Source organism: Vitis vinifera, chromosome 5 (genome assembly GCF_030704535.1).
Source record: "Vitis vinifera cultivar Pinot Noir 40024 chromosome 5, ASM3070453v1".
NCBI classification, from domain to species: Eukaryota; Viridiplantae; Streptophyta; class Magnoliopsida; order Vitales; family Vitaceae; genus Vitis; species Vitis vinifera.
The window spans coordinates 11,565,709-11,588,193 of record NC_081809.1 but is presented as its reverse complement, the minus strand read 5'-3'; the positions used below and the strand labels follow the sequence as shown (position 1 = coordinate 11,588,193).

General features: G+C 36.7%; 1 long non-coding RNA gene across 1 annotated transcript; it reads right to left on the bottom strand.

Moving 5' to 3' along the window:
• Window positions 1-8,929: 8,929 nt before the first annotated feature.
• On the bottom strand, window positions 8,930-9,735 carry LOC109122630 (uncharacterized). The gene is made up of 2 exons (XR_002030066.2): window positions 9,633-9,735; window positions 8,930-9,536 (listed from the first exon to the last, which is right to left on the bottom strand). It is a non-coding gene; the product is annotated as an uncharacterized LOC109122630 (long non-coding RNA).
• Between the last annotated feature and the right edge of the window lie 12,750 nt (window positions 9,736-22,485).

The following is a 22,485-nucleotide window of genomic DNA, read 5'->3' as shown; positions in this document are numbered from 1 at the left end:
GCTTGTCCAATTTTGATAGAAGCTACATGTTCTGTCATTGCACTTTGGCTCCCTTCAATCTTAATGATGATAATCGTTTGAATTATGTGCAAAAGGAATTGCATTTGTTATAATATTTCACTCCATATAAGGCAGGGTGACTTTGTAGTGCAACTAGTCATGGAATCTTTGAACTGTTAACATGCATGTGAAGAATTGTCTACTATAAAATTGATACTGCCATTATTTGTTTTGTCCTTTGTGGGAGATTTACTTTCAATATTTCCAAATTTTCTTTAGCTATTGTCAAGATTCTCACCAAATTTGCTCTTTTTTGTTGGTTCCTCCACTAAGTTCAGATCATGTAACAAAAAAGAGAAACATATCAGAAGTACTTTAAAATAAATGGGTCTGATTTCGTAACTATTTCAGATCCAAAAATAGTCTCTAGCCTTTTATAGGTGGTGTTTAATATAGTTGGACTCAAAAGAGAGTGACTAGCCTCTCTAGATAGTGGATAGTAATAACAATCCTACTACTTGAGTTACAGGCAAATCATCACTGCCCCCATCCCATATTTCCACAAAATCCAATTATTGATATTTTTTTTAATCCTTTGGTTGTTTATAATAACTCTGAATGGGCAAGTCTGGTCATCGGAGTGTTGGCTAGACCTATGCTTTTGAGTGGCGTTGTTGTTGAAAACCATGCCCAGTTACACAAAAAGGACCTGAGAGGCACTCAAGAATTCCCTTCAAATGGTCTTAGGTTTGGGTTTTGATAGAGGAAGGAAAGGAAGGAAAGGAAGGAATGGCTAAAGAAATAAGAGTTTTGAGAACTAGAAACTACTTAGCTTTTTCCACACTTGGTGATTCCTTATGTAGCCCCATTGAAGGGCATTTTAGGAACAGTGTCAGTCATTGTACAGGATATGTTGCTTGTCTTGACTGAGTTTTTTTAAAATCGAAGGTTATGGTTGAACAGTATAATTTATATATTATAAAAATTTAAAATAATTATAAAAAAATTAAAGTATATATAAATAAATTGAAAATAAATAATATTTTTTTTATATTATCTAATTAAATTATGTATAAGTATAAAAGTATTAATATTTTAAATTTTATTAAATGAAATATGTATAATATTTAAATATGAATATATTAAAAATGGAAGAAATTTAACTATTTAACTTTAAATAATTTTATAATTTGAAAAAGTATTATGTTATTTTCATTTAATAATATAAATTTTTTTGTCGAAAAAAGTGGAGTGATGCCCATGTCATATGCTTGACTTGAGGGCCACCGTCCAAATCCTTGTAGGTGGGATTTTCTTTCTTTCTTTCGATTTTTCTTTAAATTATTATCACATGGGATGGTGATAAGAACAAGGAGGCCTTTAAATGCATTACTCATCCAAGATAAAGACATCTACAACTTGGACTTGTTTGGATGGGCTTTTGCCTAAAATACAATAAATAAAGTGGTGGCAATGTGGAGCTTTGCCAAATATTCCACTAAATATGTAGAAAATTCGGCTTTGTCTAAATGACAAAAAGAGGGTTGGGGGTAGCCACCGGATTTCGAGGCAGTTTTTGGGACGCAAACTGCCGTAGAATTGAAAATATTTTTCAATTTGTTGTATTTTTAAAAATAATTTTTATAATGACCACACTTTTATCAAAAATCCCATTGGACAAGCAATTCCATGTCGTGGTGAAGTGGCCAAAAACTTCTACAAGGAGACATCTGTGAGTAGTGGATGTGTTGGATTATTGGGAGGAACTACAAGTTAACAGATAGAATCATAGAAGGTCGGGGTACAATCAGCAGCCTCGTCGTGCCAGACTTGGTCGTAAGGCTCGCTAGCACATGATGTTTGGACTCCCGAATATGCCCGATAGACCTGGGAGCTGGCTCCCTCACCTGAGATTGGAAAGCAAATTGCCGGTTTGGATAGGATATTCCCATTGCTTCATGACCCACCGCCCAAATTCTACCAAACTAGATTTAATAAAATCTAGCTTATATATTTCGAAGACATCAAGAACCACTTCTCTTCCAAAAAAAATATATATTTATTTTGAAGATCATGTACTATAATCTAAAAATTAAAATTTATGAATATTACAAGAAAATTGAAATTTTGTTCATGATAATGAAGAAATGAATTAATTTTTCAGGATCCAAATTTCAATGTAAACCCTCACCCAAATGTTGTCATTTCACTCCCAAAAGGATTAGAAGTGCTTACAAAATAAGTAAAGCACGGACAAAATTAACCATTCTTTTTTATAAATTTGTAATTTTGCTCACAAGGATGTTATTAGAACTTTATTAATTGGTCTCACTGATCTATATATTTGATTCCATTGTTTTGTATCTTTTGTCTTATCGTTTTGTTTCATTGATCCTATGTCTTCGTACCTTGGTCTTATTCATTTTTTTCTCATTGTTTAATGAAATGAGTGACATAATCTCAAAAATGCTTCCATGAGGGGAATCCTTCTATATTGCATGACTTAACCAAATAGAGATGAGCTCTCTTAATGGCTTTATATAGAAATTTCATGCAAATGGAGGGTGGAATTGAATTTTTAGAAAACCAATGATGAGAGGCTCTCACTATTTAAGGAACCATATCATTAAAATATTACTAGTGGGAAATTACAATATTATTTATGTTAAATTTAGTGAATGAGTATATTGTTTTATATCTTGGTAAGAAACATCACAATTGTATATGTACAAAATTAGCTAAGCTAAATAAGGTAAATGGCTAGGCTATGTAAGGTAAATGGTAATTACAAGGAGAGATTCACGTTCTACACCAAAGAGGGAGGTAATCTTGGTTGACACCTAAGATTACCTCTAATGCTCCCCCTTAAGTTGGAGCATGAAGGTCCATAATGCTCAACTTGCAAACAAAATGATGAAATAGGTCTTTCCCAAGGGCTTTAGTGAAGATGTTGACGATCTGGTACTGCGTGGAGATATGGATTGGCATAAGAAGGCTGGAGCAGAATTTTTCACGTACATAATGACAATCAATCTCTATATGTTTTGTATGCTCATGGAAGACTAGATTGCGTGTTATGTGGAGTGCAACTTGATTATCACAATAAAGGATGATGTACTTGGGATGTAATACTATGAGATCAGAGAGCAGAGTCTTGAGCCAAACAAGTTCACATGTAGTGGTGGCCATAGCACAATATTTAGCCTATGCGGAAGAACGAGAGACAACTGTCTGTTTCTTTGTTTGCCAAGAAAGAGGGTTGGTCCCAAGTGTGATGAAGAAGCCTGTAGTAGAGCGGCAAGTGGTAGGACAACTGGCCTAATAAGAGTCAGAGTATGCAAAAAGCTGAAAGTCACAAATGGATGGAAAATATAGTCCATGGCCTGGTGAGCTCTTCAAATAGCGAAACACATGTAAGGCAGCCTAATAATGCGATTCTCGTGGAGTTTGCATGAACTGGCTTAATATGTTAATAGAAAAAGATATGTCCAGGTAAGTGATGGTCAAATAAATGAGATGACCTACCAATCTTTGGTAAGGGTTAGCATCAGAGAGAAAGACCCCATCTTCCGGAGTGAGCTTCAGGTGTTGTTCCATGGGAAAAAAAAGCTGGGCGAGATCCCAACATACCAGAGTCGACTAGGATGTCTAGAGCATATTTGCGTTGAGAGAGAAAGATCCCAGAAGGAGAACGTGCCATCTCAAGACCAAGAAAGTATTTGAGGGTCCCCAAATCTTTAAGCTTGAACAGGTTAGCTAGAAAAGTCTTGAGGTCAGTGATAACAGTAAAATCATTTCCTGCAATTAAAAGATCATCAACATATACCAAAACTACAGTGAAGGAGGAACCCTGAGTCCATGTAAATAGAGAATGATCAGCATTAGATTGAGAGTAACCAGTCAAAAGGAGCACATATGATAATTTGGAGTACCAGTTGCGTGAGGCTTGCTTAAGTCCGTATAGAGACTTGAGTAAGCGACACACACGGGGCTCCCCCTTTCAGTCATATCCAAGTGGTAAGGTCATGTAGACTTCCTCATCTAAGTCACCATGGAGGAAGGCATTATTGACATCGAGTTGATGAAGGTGCTAGTGACGAGCTGTAGCAATGGCAAAAACACAACAAACTGTAACAAGCTTGGCAACGGGGGCGAAAATGTCATGGTAGTCGAGGCCCTCAACTTGAGTGTATCCCTTGGCAACTAATCGAGCTTTATGGTGTTCGATCGAACCATTTACACGAAGCTTGGTTTTGAACACCCATTTGCAACCAATAGGTTTCTTTCTAGAGGAAAGAGAAGTAAGAGTCCATGTGTTATTAGCCTCAAGGATCTGTATTTCAGTTTGCATGGCATCATGCTAATGTGAATGCTTGACAGCTTGAGAATAACTGGATGGGTCAATTGATTGTGATAACATGGATAAAAAAAATGTAATGAGTAGGTGAAAATTTAGAATAGGAAACAAAATGAGATAAATGATGAGTCATACCGGAAGACATGTCAGAATGAGTAGAGACCGTAGTGGATGAGGGTAAGGTAGGACAAAAGTAATCACGTAAGTGAGAGGGTCTGTTTATGGTACGATAAGGGCAGATGGGATGTGGTGGTGATGTGGAATGTGGTAGGTCAGGTTCAAAAGTAATATGAGGGTAAGAGGATGAGATTGTATTTGAAATAGGGAGAGGTAAGATGAGTGAAGGATGAGTAGGTGGTGTATGTGATTGGAAAGAAAAAATATGCTCAATAAAAGTCACATCACAAGAGATGGTAATGTTTTTGTGTTTAAGATTATAAAGACGGTAATCACGATGATTGGGAGGGTAGCCCAAAAATATGCATGGATCAACATGTAGCTAGAATTTATCTCGATGCGAAGTGATTTTTTGAGCATAACAAAGACAACCAAAAACTTGTAAGTGATTGTATCGAGGGGTTTGGTTAACAAGACGTTCAAAAGGAGTTTGGTTTTGAAGTGAAGAGAAGGGGATCCGATTAATCAAATAAGTAGCAATGAGCACATAGTCACCCCAAAATTCTAAAGGTAGACGAGCTTGAAAATAAAGACATCGAGCCACATTGAGGATGTGTCGATGTTTTCGTTCAGCTACACCGTTTTGTTGAGGTGTCTCCACACAAGTACGTTCATGTAAAATGCCATGTTCGGAAAAAAAAATTTGTGTGGAGTGTGCAAAGAACTCTTGACCATTATTTGTGCGAATGTGGAGAATTTTTGCATTAAATTAGGTTTGAACCATAGCGACAAAAGATTAAGACAAGCTAAGGTTTCTGATTTGAAACGCATTAGGTAAAGCCAAGTAACCCTAGAATATTCATCCACAATTGTCAAAAAATAATGTGCACCACATAAAGAAGCAGTATGGTATCTACCCCAAATATCATAATATAATCGTTCAAAAGGCATATAACTTTTATTTAAAACCAATTTAAAAGGTAAACGAGTATGCTTCCCACGAGCACAACTATCACAACTATCCAAGGTTTTAGGGCGAGAAATAAAATTAGGAACATTATGAATGGAGGGGTGACCAAGGCGTCTATGCCACACCTAAAAAAAAACGGACCTTGAAGTTTGTAAAGAAGTGGCTATAACAAGTTTGAAGTAGTAGAGACCATCGCGCTCTTCACTCATTCTAATCAGCGTCTTCGTGGTTAGGTCTTAAAAAAATAAAACTTAGGATAAAAGAAAACAATACAATTTAATGATTTAGTCAATTGAATAATAGACATTAAATTAAATTTGAACTTAGGAATAGAAAGGACATTATGTAAGGTAAGGGAAGATGACAATTTAACATCACCTGTGGAGGTGACATTAACTGTTTTTCTTGTAGGAACACTGACAGAGAGAAGGTGAGCAGTAAGGTGTAAAGTTGAAAAAAAATTGGACGTAGTAATATGGTGGGTGGCCCCACTATCTATTATCCAAGGGAGAGATGTAATTTGTCGAAGTGGGCATGGTGATAAACCTGAGAAAGCAAGCATAGGGGGCTGCAGAAGTTCGAGCAGATAGCCATATTGCTCGGGTGAGAACCCAGGGATGATGCTCATGGAAGGGACCATCGAGCTAGCTGTCACATTATGCACCACTAGAGTCGAGCTTGTCAACAGTTCCTTGGGTTTGGTCGGCCACCATTCGAGATAACCGATCTCCATAAAGCAACGGTAGCAGGTATGTCCCGGTTTCTTACAATCGAAGTAGATCGGCGAGCTTGGAGGCCAAACTCTCTTCAATCATTGTTGCGAGGTGGATTTGTGACTGGGCGCTCGAGAAAGGAAAGTCATGGCGTCGGTTTTGGAAATGGAGACACTCACCAAGCGTTGGGACTCCTCTTAGTGTATGATAGAGTAGCAACGGGCTAGAGGTGGCAGGGAGTCGATGGCCAAGATCTGTGAACGTAGTTGATGGTAAGTTTCATTAAAACCCATTAAGAATTGATATACCTGATTGGCAGATTGGATTTATGAGTATTTGGTTGCGGCTACGAAGGTGCACAGGTTGACAGACTGAAGAAAAACCAATTTCTCCAAGAGGGTCTTCAGTCAACCATAATATTGGGTGACCGAGAGGTTGTCTTGGGTTAAGGTTGTGAGATACCGCTTGATGCGGAAAATCCGTGTTCGATTGCTTTGTTAGAATCTTGTTTCCAGTTCGATCCAGAGGTCAGCAGGGGTAGAACAATAAACCAGGCTGCTAACAAGTTGTTTGTCAATGGAGTGAGGGAGCCATGACATAACCATGTTGCAACATCGACTCTAAAGGGCAACAACAATGTCCTTTTTGGGTTTGGAAAGAAAGTCAATGACAAAGCCCAACTTGTTCTTGGCATTGAGGGTGCAAGAGGTGTGTGGACCCCGCATTTCGGCTCATGAATTTCCCACTCAATGGCGAACTCGATTTTAATTTGAAAAATTGATTTTTATTTATTAAAAGAATGACTTGGAGTCGCCACTTATTTTTGTTTTATTTTTAAAGGGTAAACAAAATAAGAAAGAAAAACCCTAAGTGTGACTTCTTATTTGGAAAAGGTGATCTACGAAAAACCGGATCAGGTTTGGGGGTCAGGTTACTCATTGGGAAGGTACGATAAAGACCGTAGCACCCCTCTAAGCCCCTAAAGTCGGGTCTTTACTAATAAAATGAAGCAATCATGGCAATTGATGAGAAAAACAATGAATACCCGAAACTATCATGCACATAGGAGAAACAAAACATGTATATGGAAATACCGGAATGGGAATAGATACGTACCTGGGTGACGAGCCACAATGCGCTTATCAAAAAGTGAGGTTAGTGCACAATTAAAGAATAATTTCAAGCATGTCATAGGGCATAATAGAAACAATCATGCATGGCAACTAAATCAATCAGTTATAAAGTCGCATATGTCGGGCTCCCACCAATACCCATTTATTTTGCATGGACCAAATCCGTAAATTCCATTATTCAGAATTACAAAATTTGATTCTTTGCTTATTTCAAAACATTTTTAAAACAGATGAGCAGAAGATTGTTTTGAAGACCAGAATGGAATTAAGCTATTTGAGATAAAATCGGATTTTTTGAAATTTAATTGAAAAATTGGAATCTCGAAGATCACTAGAAAATTGGAGTTTTAAAGTTTATTTGAAGATCAGACTTTTAGAGATTGAATGTGAGAATGAGAATTTTTAGAAATTGAATTTGAAAGAGGTTGGAATTGTGAAAACGATTTGAGGGTTCGGGATCTTAAAGAAAGATTAAGTTGAAAAAATTGGGACTTTGGGAGTTGAATTTTGAGAGAAATCAGAATCGTAAGTTATTTGAGAAGTAGAAATTATGAAAGTTGATTTATGAAAATTGGAAATCTCGAAAACCATTTGAAGGCAGACTTTATAGAAATAACGAATAAGATGATAATGATAATGATAATAATAAGTAGTGGGATAAATACGGGAATTGGAGCATGGGAAACTGAAAATTAAGTTCGGAGATTGGACAATTGGAGTTTCAAATAGCTAAATTTAGAAATCAGAATTTTGAAGAATTAGACCTTAATGATTGAGATTTTTAAGAGAAATAAATAGGTAAATATGGAATAATGTTATTAATTAATCAAAACGATATTTAGACGGATGAATAGTGAATAGTGGGATTTTTTAAAATAAAGGTTAAACTTGGAAATCCGGTTTTGAAGAATTGAATTTTAATGATTGAAATAAATGAATAAATAAACATAGAATAACGATACTAATTAACAAAAATAACGTTTGAACGAATAATAAAAGAAAAGATTAGTGAAATTTTAGAATAAATAAATAAAATAATAATAATTAAATAGATTAATGTGAATATTGGAACTTTTGGAATTAGAAATTAAAATCGGAAGTGGAAATTTTAATGAATTGTTTAAAATGGAATTTTAGAATAAATAAATACAATAATAATAATAAATTGATGTGAATATTGGAATTTTCAGAAATAGAAATTTAATTCGGAAGTCGAAAGTTTTGAATGAATTGCTTAAAATGGAATTTTAGAATAAATAAATAAAATAATAATAATTAAATAGATTAATGTGAATATTGGAACTTTTGGAATTAGAAATTAAAATCGGAAATGGAAATTTTAATGAATTGTTTAAAATGGAATTTTAGAATAAATAAATAAAATAATAATAATAAATTAATGTGAATATTGGAATTTTTGGAATTTAATTCAGAAGTTTTAGAAGAATTTGATTTAGAATGGAGCTTTGAAATAAATAAATGAAATACTAATGATCAAATAAATTAATGGGAATATGAGAATTCGGAAATTGGAATTAAACGTTAAAAATCTGAATTTTGAGGTGTCATTTGAAGATTGAATTTTTGTAAGTTGGGCTTGGGAATTAGAAATTGGAGAGTTTATTGAGATATGGGTGATTTAGAGAAAGTGAACTATATAGTGGAAACAACCAGATGGGCCAGCTTGAAATGAGTATGGGCCAATCTTAAAGTGGATAGACAAATCATGGGGGCCTTCCATCATCAAGCTTGGATTTGAGCTTCATCCCAAACCCACATCCATTAGCAAAAGGACCCAAGCCTTTTCACCATCATATTTGGGTTTGGGGCTTCATCTCAGGCCCAAATCCACTAGCATGGTGGCCCAAACCTCCAAGACCAATAGCAGCTACAGGCACCTCCCCATGCAAGCTTGCAGCTTGGCGATCTCCTCGTCGCCACCGGCGAGGAGCTCCGGCTCAACGTCGCTAGTGGCGGTCGCTTCCGAGATTTGAAGCAAATATAATATGAATGGGAGAATCATGTGCAGGGGTGTTAAAAACTATAAAACGTTCTTTATTGGCATTTCATCAAACAGTTCATGTGCATCAATCCTCATCCCGTATTTTATTTGCATCAACAAGAACTTGTTCCCCAAATACTCATCTGGACCAAACCCACTACTGATCATATAATTAGACATCTTTTCCACCCCTTTAATTGATCTCAATCCAATACACACACTCTCTAACGCATCATATGTCTCGCTATCCATATAATAAGCACCAAGCAGGAACCGAAATTAACAAGAAATAGAGTAAAGCAAACTGAAATGAGGTATGTAAAATATGCAGAAATCTTACCTGGACCAAAGCTTCAAACTCCTCCTCAACTCAGCTTGAGACGCCCATTTCTACTCTCTTCCCAGCCTGCAGGCCCGTGTTTTTTCCACAGCTTCGGACCCAAAAAAAAAATCCTTTTCCGACGCCCCCCCCCCCCTTTTCCTCTTTCTCCCCTCCTCTGTTTTTCCCCGTCCAATCTGGCCGCCTCTTTCAGCTGAAATCCCGGGGTGGTCAGAAAAGTCATCATGATAGCAAAAAATAAAATGGCCAAAAACTCCTCCTCCCCGGGAGGGGGTCTACAAGGTGGCATGCCGCCAGGTAGTGTAATTATCACCATTCAAGGGTGTGTCAATGAAGGAGTGGTTGGGTTGGTCGGAAGAGTGTAGGAAGTATGGCGAGAAGGCATCTGTGAGAGCCTTGGTGGCATCAAGAGCAGGTTGTTTTTCAGTCATGGTAAGTTTTTAGAATTGCTTCAACCGTGCAGCTCTGATACCATGTTAAATTTAGTGAATGAGTATATTATTTTGTATCTTGGTAAGAAACATTACAACTGTATATGTACAAAATTAGCTAAGCTAAATAAGGTAAATGGCTAGGCTAAGTAAGGTAAATGGTAATTACAAGGAGAGATTCACGTTCTACACCTAAGAGGGAGGTAATCTTGGTTGACACCTAAGATTCTAATAATTTATAACATCGCTATTTCAACATTATCAATGATAAATAGAAATTGTAAGAAGGCAAGTTGAAGATGGCTCAGCATTATCAATGTATATATTTAAAAATTTTCAATTTTATTATAAATAAATACAATTTACAAATAATTAAAAGTAGAAAAATGAAAAAAAAATAATTAAAATAAAATCATACATGAATCTGGCCAAAACTTGTCACCACTTAAAAAAAATGAAAAATAAAAAATAAAAATAAAACCCATCATAAACTCATTTATATTTATATCAAACTTATATCGTTAGGCACAAAGCACACACCTCATTCCTAATAATATATGCTATTAACTTATTTATGTAATACAAGAATATCACACTTTATTAATAAAAGTAAAATAAAATATGATTAACAATTTTTAGGTTGTAATAACGTATAATTTTATAAGATTAAAATATCGAAATTACACCATTGCTCATATCCTCATTATTTGTTTGGTTTAAGTTGAATAAGAATCAATTTTAACTTGTCATGCAAATATTTAAGAATCAATAGGATAAAAATATCAAAAATTGCAAAAACATTCGGTAAATATTTGGATAGGAATTTATAAAAATAAAATCAATAATAAAAAATTGTAAAAGTATTGAAAAAACTCTAAGAAATGATAAAACAAATAATAATAATAATAATATACATATTCAATAAGTAATTATAATTAGAGTATGTTTGGTAGTGATTCTAGTGGAAGTAATCATTAGGATCCAAAAGCTCATTCAATTGAGGTTTCAACTTCAATTAGTAAAAACAATCTTTTGACAACCTCAACTAATGCATAGTAACCGATTGGTTGAGTGACCAGTAACCAATTGAGTCACTTTGATCAAATCTTGGTCAAGCATACACAATATATATATAAATTGATACACAAAAGACCATTAACAACTTAAATTGTTTTAATATGAAAACTTAAGATTGAAAAACCCTTCTCAACGATGAAATGTATCTCAAAATATAATTTATTTTTATTTTTATTTATTTTTATCCTTGTAATAATCAATCTCATTTTCTATAAAACTTTGTAGACCCTCATTTTGCTCTAGTTTTTTTTTTTTTTTGGTTATTTTTGGAGCACTATTTTTCATATCACCCCAGGAAAGCTGGGGGCATCTTGGAAGAGTGGGAGGCCGACTTCTTCAAGTGCTAAGAGTTGCATGCATGGACACATGGCCAAGGACACCACCACTTTACCATGATGGTGATTAATGAATGAGACATCTCTAAGCAAGGAACAGAGCAGTAGTGGGGTGAGCAGAAAAGTGGGTGGAAATTGGACTGAAAAGGGAACAGATGACGGTTTTTTACGGGGGAGTTACAGAAAACGGAGAGGGAAGGGAACTGAAAAAAAGAGATTTTGAGAGCGAAAACAAAGCATGAGGGAGAAGGTTTTTCAGAATGGTTTTTTTTTTTTTTTTTTGAAGAAAAACGTGTAACAACTTGAGAGAGGGGTTAGGAGCGGAGAAGGAGTGAACAGAACTGTAAGAGAGAGCTACAAGAAGGGAGTAGCACATGTGTGTTTTCTATAACCTGCCTATTCTTTATTTTCACATGGTTCCATTATTTTCTTTGTGCATGCTAGGATTCTATTTTGGTGCCTGAATATGAGCATTAGAAACTTTTGCATATTCTTGTTGGATTTGAGTTTATTTACATGCATTTTTATGCTTGATTTCTAATCTATTTCCTTGACCCTATTTTCAGATCCTATATGAAATGCTTGCAAGGTTTCCATTTGAAACCCATTTGAACTCCATTTTGGCTCTCTTCCTATTTTACATGGCAACAACAAAGCTACCATTTCCCATCAACCCATTTCTCTTTCCATCATTGCCACTCTCTCACCCGAGCTTTGCACCTCCACCCATCATTTTCTAGCATTTAGCTACAACTAGTGGACATCTAGGTCGTGCCAAAAGTGAAATATAGAAAATAGAGAAAGACAACCCAATCTAAGCAACAATTTTCTTTCTCACGTACCTCATCGGAGTTGTTTTCAGGTTCGGAGATATTGTTTCAATCTTGAGCGCTTCTCTCTACACTACCAGCAACCGATTTCATCACCATGTCCATACCTCCACCTTTCAATACCCATTAAACCCACTTCTCTCACTACCTTCCACCACCTATCCCACTAGTAATTCCCATCCCATTCCTACACCATTCATATCCTCATTTTTCATGCTCCTCGCACCTAGATTTCAAACAAATTCTCCCTCACACACTTGCCCAACCGGCCATCCCCACCATTCATCACCCGCGAGTCCATTCCCATTATTTCTCATGTGCATGCAACCTTCATGTGACTCATCCAAAACTCAACACCTTGGAAAAACATATTTCTGATACCCTTCTCCATGCCATCGGAATCAATCTTGGAAGCACCTACTCTTGCACCGGAGTATGGCAATACGATCGTGCCGAAATATTCGCCAACAAGATGCAGAATGTGATCTTCATGGAGACAAGGATGCATCTCACTTGCACCAACATACCTGTGGAGAAAATCGATTATGCTCTCGTCACCATCAAGTCCAATGGCATCCAAAACGTGCTCACCCTCCGTAGAAACCCCACTGTAGCACCAAGAAAAAGAATAACGAATCCTTGACCTCAAATCTCGATGATGATAACCAAGAGTTCAGTGACAGCGCCCACGCTTGCAAAAAGCCCAAGAAGATTAATGAGATCGAAAAGAGATTGGTTCGTTGGGAATTGGAGCATTTCAGGAGGATGCAGAGGGATCAAGAACGTCATCCACGTCTTCGGATTCAGATTCAAATTCGAGTTCCAATTGTGATAGCGAAGATGGTGCGGTGTTAATGTTCGAAAATGAAGATGTCGTTGCCGCCAAGGATGAAGACATCAGTGCATAGGCCGCTTCGATCATGGTCATTCTCCATGCACTGGTGGCCAGATGGACCATGGTGCTTCTTGAGTTCAGTGCTGTCTCCAGCAACACTGGTGTCGTCGCTCGCTGGATTCTTAAGAAGCTACCTGCCGAGGCCGATTCCAAACTCTATTTCTCATAGGATCACTACCAATTTCACATACTCATAACCGATGGACTCGCGTTCCTTTGCATGGCCAACAACACCTTCGGAAGGCGAATCCCATTTTCATACCTTGAAGATATTAAGATGAGGTTCATGAAGAACCATGGAAAAGTGGCCCACTATGCTCCTGCATATGCATTGAATGATGAATCTTCAAGGGTTTTACATCAACAAATGGAATTCTTCTCTAGTAATCCGAGTGCAGATACTCTCAATCATGTCAAATGTGAAATTGGTGAGATACACACCATTATGGTAGAAAACATTGAGAAGATATTGAAGAGAGGAATTTGATGGGAAAAGTACTAATGAGACATGTTCGGGGAGCAAGTTGGCGTGTGATTGGGAAAACCTTGAAGGGACCATTTTAACCAATTTCAGTGAAGTACGTTAATTACACATTCAGGAAGAAGAAAGCTGCAATGAGATATGACCCCAGTCATGTTGATCCGAGGCAAACTCAGGCCATGAGACCCATTCCACTCCTGTGTGGCCATGCATGGCGACTTTTAGCAGGCAATCCCATCACCACATTTCATCTTTCTTTTAATTCTTCATATTTTGATATCAAAGTTTAATTTTCCAAATATTCAATTTTCAAAACTTCTATCTTCAAATAATTTTCCAAAATTCCAATTTCCAAATTTAATTTTTAAAACTTCAATTTTCAAATAATTTTCAAAATTTACTATTCTCAAATTTAATTTTCAAAACCCTCATTTTCAAATAATTTTTCAAAATTTTAATTTTCAAATTTAATTTTCAGAATTCCCATTTCAGATAATTTTTCAAAATTCTAATTTTTAAATTTATTTTTCAAGACTTCAATTTTCAAATAAATTTCAAAACTCTAGTTTTCTTTCAAATAGTTTTAATTCCACTCCAGTTTTCAAATATTTTTTAATCCTACCACTTTCCATCCTTCATTAGGGTTTTAAGTTGTTAAGAATCCAATTTTTAAGTAAACTTGCTATCTTTCCTTTCAGGTAAACACTTTTCTCAAATCTTCTTTGATTTTAAAATAAATTTTCGTTTTTCTTGATTTTAAACAAGCAAGAATGAATTTTTCATAATTCCAAAATAATAGAATTTGTGAGACTAATTCATGCAAGATAAATTGGGTTTTGGTGGGAACCCTACATATGAGTTTTCTCTTCTAATTGTCAACTGTTATACTTAATGAATATTGCTTTATTTTTGTCTTGCTCGTTGATATGCATGTGATAATTTTATACTTGAGCTAACCTTTTTTCCTTGATAGCGCTTTATTACCTGCTGCCAAGGCTACTCTCACTTTCACTTTGTTTATTTATTTATTATCATGACTTGCTTTTAACCTATGGTCATTGTGGGTATCCATTGATTTCCTAGTTGATTGTCATGTTTGCCTCACCTTATTTACTAGAGACTCGTTTTTAGGGACTTAGCAGGGTGTTTTTGGTCTTTTTACCGTACTTTCCCAATAAGTAACCTAATCCCCATACTCGACTCTATTTTTCACAAACCTGTTTTTCCAAATAAGGAGTCACATTTAGGATTTTTCTTTCTTATTTTTTTTCCTTTAAAAATAAAATAAAAATAAAAATAAGTGGTGACTCTAAGGTGGTGTTTGTTTTTTGGTTGAATAGAAAAAGCCAAAATATTTTACTTTTTCTATTTAACTAAAAGTACCTTATTGATATTAACCAACACCTCTTTCACATTTGTAGCCATCTCACAATAGACACTTTTATGACTCTAGAGTTCTCATCATACATCTAGATTTTGGATTGTCACCCCAGGACCATGTGTTTTCATGTTGTATGGTTGTCTTTTAGGGTTCTATCTTGTGTCCTTCATCCATTTTGTTTGCATTGTAGGGAGTCAGCTTAGGAGTTGGTAGAGTTTGGAGTCACATTCTTGGAGGAGAGTTAAAGGTCGATTTTCAGAGCAGATTTACATCAAAGTTCAAATAGTTTAGTTGAGATGTTCGACGAGCTAGCTTCCACACTTGCTTCTATTCAGGAGTTCATGGCAGAATTCAATAGACACTTGGATCGGATAGAGAGCTCTCACCAAGATCATCATCCAGTCGGCATTAGCACTGACGAGACAATTCCCCATGCATCTCAGATAGCTTCCACCTGGGACTCTACATGGCATTCCATTCCATCTATCAAATCATTGTGAGATTGCTCCACCACCTGCTGTTGTAGTGTCGTCTCCTAGTGTTACTTCTACTAATGATACTAGATTAGCCGACCAGGAGGCTACGATTAAGAGGCTTGAGTCCAAGATGAGACAAATCAGATTATAGGATGGAGGTTTGACTTGGGATGATAGGGATGGCGTATCGGCGGTTAGCTTGCCCGCTGATGCGACTCATGGTAGCTTAGATTTAAAGGCGTATCAACAAAATTTATACCTTAGATACTATTACTAAAGTAGCCAAGCTACTATAGCATAGTGGTTCTAGGATCGTTCACTGGGAAGGGTTTTCGCAAACACTAGTGATATTTAAATTAGGAAAATAGGTGATTTTCTTATGGATGTTAGCTTTAAAAGAAGATGTAAATGTTTTAGAAAGATTTAAACTAATCTAAGCTAACATTAAAGACTAAAATGAAAGGGTGTAAAAACAAGTTTCTCAAAGATAGGATAGCTATGCTCTGGCTCTTATGCAAATTGGAAATCTCAGGATAGGCTCCTCGCGTTGGGGTTGCAACTATGGTGATGCTTGCTTCCCGAACCGGTATGGATTTATCAAATCAAGTTTTAATCCTTTAAAATGGCAAAACAGATGGTAGTGAATTTCATCAATGGTTATTCGCCTTAGACTTCCTTTGAATGGCTCGTAAGAGATAACTAATGGTCTAAAGCCAAAAGCTTACCAAATATTGGCAACTCAAAGTTATTCCAGGTGATAAACTCACCTTTCAATGGCCATTGAAATTGGTTCTAACGGATTAATGAAAAACTTGGAATTGAAAACCTCACCTTCCAATAGCTCGTAGGAGATAACTAATGGATAGAAATCCAAAAGCTTATCAAGTATTGGCCGTTGGAAGTTGTCTAAAGGAAATAAAAACCAAAATTTGCATTAATGAACCTTTAATGAAAAATGACTACCTTACCTTTCGGGTGCGAGAAATTTCCATGGGATTGCATCCAAGCCATCACATAACATCCATACTTTGAGAAACTAAAAGTTTTAGCCAATCATCCTCTGAGGAAAAGCCCTCAGAGACTGTTTGGCTTCCAAAAAAATAAAATAGTAAAGAGAAAAGAGAGACGAGAAAGCTCTGTATATTTTCTAAGTGTAAAACGTAACCTATATTCTATATGATCCAAGAGGTGATTTCCACCCCTTATATAGTCTTTACAAAAGCAAAAGCTTGTGATTGGTTAGTTACAAGGATAATAAAGGAAATTACATCACAAAATACAAAGGAAAATATCTAAAGTGGAGTCGGCAAAAGCAGAGGAAAATTCGCAACACGCATGGGTTATGCGAATTTTGAAGGTGTTATGCGAATTTCGCATAACACCTTGTGTTATGCGAAATTTTCGCATAACCTGGAGCAGTTGGCTTCCGAAGGCCATATCTTCCTCATTTCAACTCCAAATCATGCACGGTTTGAAGCGTTGGATTCTTGACTTCCAGAGCTTTGAAATGGTATATAGTATATAAAAAATGAACTTCGGAAAGTGCTCCAAAAGTGCGAAAGAAGACTACAGCTGCTGTCCTCTGTTTTCCTCTTCTCCATTGTTCTTTCCTTGCATACTTTGAACGACTTTGGCAAAGGGCTATGAAGCTCCAAAGCTTGGTTCTTCATGAATTTGAGCTTCCAAAAGCTTTGCCATAACTTGTCCAAGTAGCTCCTCCATTATTTGGCATGCTTGAATTGATTCATAAGCTGATAAAAACATGTAAACTTGCCACAAAATGGTTAAAACCAATTACTAAGGACCTTAATGAATTAATTGGGTTAAATGAATATGATTACTACTCAAAGGTGCTTAAAACCATTATAATTAGGTCTACAAAATAGCACTTTTTGGTAGTAATCACCCGCCAAGTTTCGTATGCCAGACATTGAGCGTTATAGTGGGATTGGTTATCCTAAGATCCACTTGAGACTATACAACACAGTCATGAGAGTACACAAGATAGATGATGCACAATTGGTGGCCCCTTTCCCCATGTCACTTAGTGGGACAGCTTAGAGATGGTTTTTCTTAGTTGAGCCTTCAAGACTTCGCACTTGGGAGGACGTGGCTCATGAGTTTCTAACTCAGCTTGCTTTTTATGTCGACATTGATGTATCTAGACGAGAGTTGGAGGCCACCAAACAGAGGCTAGACGAGTCTATTTCTTACTTTGTCAGTCGTTGAAGGGCAAATATGGCTGGTAGATAAACCGGCCTAAGGAGTAAGATCAGATTGATATGGTTCTTCAGAACCTACAGCTAAGGTTTTCTAGACTCCTTGTGGGCATTCCATTTCAAGATCTTAAGAGTCTAGTTCATGTAACTTTCAGTGTTGAGAAGGTCATTGCTCGAGGATTATGGACAGATACTACTCCTTTCCTTGACAATAAGGGGAAGAAGTCGGTTGGATCATCTAATAGGTCTGGAGAGGTTGATACTATTAGCTATCAGCATCAGAGGCCCGCATATCACTCATCTTACAAACCTCCTACAGTCAAAGCTCATTTATCTCATCCACAGCATCAGTATCAGGCGATTTATGTTTAACAGCCTTACATTGCTCAGACTAGCATGTAGCCACGACCACCACATCTGAGAGCCACTATTCCCCCAACGCCTAGACCATATACATAGAGTCCTGCGAGACAGTTCACTCCATTGGGCATGACTTTGACTAGAGCTTTTGAGAAGCTCAGAGACATTGGTGTGATTGTTCCTTTGGCACCACACCCTTTGCCGCATCCTATTCCTCATCATTTCTGCTTACATGAGCATTGCTTATATCATCATATTCAGGGGCATGATACCAAGCATTGTGCGGCACTCCATCATGCGATACAGGACTTGATTGATTCAGGGTTGGTCAACTTGTCCAGGTCAAGTGTGACCACCAATCCCCTGCCTATGCATTCTTCACATGCAGTTCCCCCTCCTCCTAGTCTTCAGTAGATTGATTTGGATGTTGATGATATTGATGGTCATATGGTATTTTGGGATATTTCGGGTTGAGGACTTGGTTCAGTTGACATGGGTACATCACTTTGCAGCAGCTTAGCTCAGTGCATTTTTCATTTTGATTATGGTCATCATCAGATTCGTTTTCATTTTGTCGAGTCTAATTTTTAGTTCATTAGGGTTATTTTTGTTTTGTTGAGTCTAGTTTGGTTCAAAGTTTTTGTTTATAGTTCATGTTGAGAGTCTAGTCATTTGTAGTTCTTTATCGCTTCACACATGATGTACTCAATGGTTCATTTAATGATATGATCTTTTTATTTTGAGTATGTGTTATTCTCTTTCTATTGAGCATGCTTTACATATCTTGCCTTGATATGTTTTATGTTTTCGATATGAGTCATCTTTTCACTTATACATCATGATAACTTTAGCCTGACTTATCATAGAGAATATTGAGCTTATTAGTCTAGGACCAGAGATATGACTTAAGAAGTTTGAGACTATGACCCATTTCACCTTTTGATTAGAGCAGTACCATATCTATATCCATATCCTGACTTTTAAAGACTTGGTGACCTACCCATTTTGAGCTTGACATATCACCACCCTTTGGTACCATTATACGACCTTACCATCCTTATTTGCCTTTGTATACTACAATACCATTGCTTATTTTTTCCATCATTTGCTTAATCTGACCAAGTAGAGTCCGAGATTATTAGACTTGAGGTGAGCTTTGCATGATGATAGATGGATCAAGATGAGAGAATGGTATGACTGCTTGATGATGTTGCTAAGGCAGAGGGATTGTCATAGAGCATCCCGATCTGTGCCATTGCACATGATTTAGGGGTTTTGGTATGATTAGAGAGACCGATTTTATGAGATGATGGTGAGTGACATGTCATGATAGAGTGAGTTGATTTTCAGATGACATTGATTATTATCATAGAGCATTTAGAGTAAGAGCTTTCACACGATTTCAGAGGAGTTGACATGTCTATGTTTGATATATGCTAGTTTTTAGTATTGACCATGTGAGATTTTGAGAGTATGATGTTCGAGGTAGTGGTCAAAGGATGGGTGGCCATCATTTCATGAGCCCATTTACCCCATCACCCTTACATATAGAGTTATCCATTGCTAGCCCTTTGAGCCTCACACGAGCACCATAGCCTTTTCTTTCATCACCTCCTATTACACCGGGTTGGGGACCTTATAGTGTTTGCATGCTTTGATTAGATACGTCATGAGTTCTAGACCTGACATATATATTCAGGCCTCATCCCTCACTCTTCATTGTGATATTTTCCACTTTGACATCATCTCATCACTTTTTCCGAAATCACATATCACTATTTTTTATATTCGTTTTCTGTCTTTTCTCTCATCAATTCTTACTCGACATTATCCTTGTTTCACCTTGAGTGGTGGTTTTTTACACATCATTACATGAAGGATTGTCACATTCTTTTCCCCCATTCACCTCATGGGCAGTGGTTCAGAGATCTTAGTTTGAGAGGTTATCTTGTTAGTGGGGATTCATGTTACATTCGTATGTGGAGAGGGTTCGATTATTTGGGTATGTATTTTCATGGGAGGTCATCCATTATTGATCAGAGTATGCGCAAAAAATAAAAATAAAAACAAAACAAAAAAACAAAAAAACAAAACAAAAACCTAAGAGATAAAAGATAGTGCATTCTTCATTTTATGATTCTCCATTGAGCACGTGTATGGATGTTTTGGTTTGTTTCATTGGGTTTATGTCTTAGAGAGAGTTCGTATGGGAGCTTATTTATGAGATTCTATCTTAGCATATATTTTGGGTGAGAGTATGAATCGCCCATTCGATTTTTGTGAGAGAGGCGAGCGACCTTTCTTTAGGATTTTTGGATCCTTGCCCTATTCGTCATTACATTCATTTTTATGTGACTTATCTCCATGCTTTGATGCAAGTTGATCATCACTCACTTTTCTATCTCGTTGCTCTCTTTTATCTTTGTTATATTACTCCATTTCACTTTACCTCATCTGATTTCTTTCTTTTCTCATCCTACTTGATGTTTGACTTGGGTTCAACATCCACACTTTACTTTTGCTTATTTGATATGTCATTCATTTATTATCATTTTTCATGTGGGGATCCTTAGTTCCGCGACTCATGATGTTTGCTACGCATTGCATCTCATGCATGAAGGGTATGGGGATTATATCATTAGGGCAATTAAGCCTAGTTTCCTTTCTTTTCTTTCACCCTAAGACCTTAGCCTACATTACGTCCCGTGTCTCAAGACCACCTTGAGGCCATGACTTCACACATTGTGCTTGACGGCTCACACATGGGCAATGCTTGAGATTGGTTGGAGATTATTTCTTAGAGCATGATGGATGAGGAGCTATGATATGATTTACACTGGGGCATACCCCTCTTATCAGTGATGGATTTTCGGAAGTGATGTGATCTACACTAGGGCATACCCTGCTCATCGATAACAAATTTTTTAGGGTGATGCCTTACATTGGGGAATAGTTAGTTTGCTTCTTCACTTAGATTGTGATGGATTGGGAGTTGTGGGATGACCCTACACTGGGGTTTTTCCAGATAGCACTTTTATTGGACATAAGTCACTCTACTTGATATTCTACATTAGGACACACTACTCTCATTAATGGTTGATTTTTGAGATGACGGTTTATTTTGAGACACGATTGCTTCAGAGATTGTGTATGGTGGACACATCCACTCTATTTGTTTTGTGGAGCATGGGGTATTAGGGTTTGTTGAGATTATATTGGTATTTTTTATTTTTAGCATTGAGGAATGAGATTGACCTTATTATGATGACACATGTTGAGACATAGCCCTCTCATTGGCGATGAACTTTGATTTATCTTGGACATAAACACTTTAGATGGTTTATACTGGGGCATAGCCACTTCATTCACATTCATAGAGCATGAGGATTCTGATTCATATGAATTATGTTGAGATGTTTCCATTTTTGGCACCATAAGTAGGGATTGATTGATTTGTTGACGTACACTAGGCATGATCTTCCATAGCAATTATTTACTCAGATACATTACTTTATATTGGGGCATAGCGGGGATGGAGAGTATTTTTCATTGGAGCATAACCACCCTATTAGATCCTTTACACTGAGGCACATCCATCTTTTGGAGGGAGATTAGATTGATTCTTTACATTGGAGCATTTGATGAGTGATATAGAGATCATTGGATTGTTTCACGTTGTCCTCATTGCATACTAGGACATAGCCATCTAGTCGAATGTTTTGACATCGAGACTTGACTTTCTATTTATGATTGCTGCTTTCGATTGATTGTGGAGCTATTGACACCTTGGGTTTAATCTTCTCGGCATACTTGGATGATCTCGGATACCTACATATCTTCCATTTCATACTCAGACATTTCACTTTTGATACTTTCATGTCTTCTATCTTACCAAAGCTTGATCATTACCTTCTTTTATCCCACACATCTCACCATGACACATGACCTCACACCTCTCTCTTAATTCAGAGAAGGTGTAGATTAGTCCTCGATTTCTTTGATTGCACTTTCATATATCTTTTAGACTTTAGGTTCAACATCTTCCATGATGGCAGGGCCTAACAAATTGTTGATTTATTAGTGATGATGCTTTCATTTTGACAGTTGGCATGTTGAGTGTTGATTTTCTTGCTCTTTTCATTTTGAGCACTAGTCATCATTGTTTTTATTCATCGGTTAGTTTTGTTTTGTCAGCATGGTATCATGATACATGGTCCTGTTTGGCATTACCTATTTGAGATTGGATGTCTTCATTACATGATGGATGAGAATATTTCAGAGCATAGTAGTTTTGAGACATTTTGTATCTTAGTTTGTTCACCGTTACATGTTGGGGCATACCCCATTCTCCGAGAGCACCATACCTTA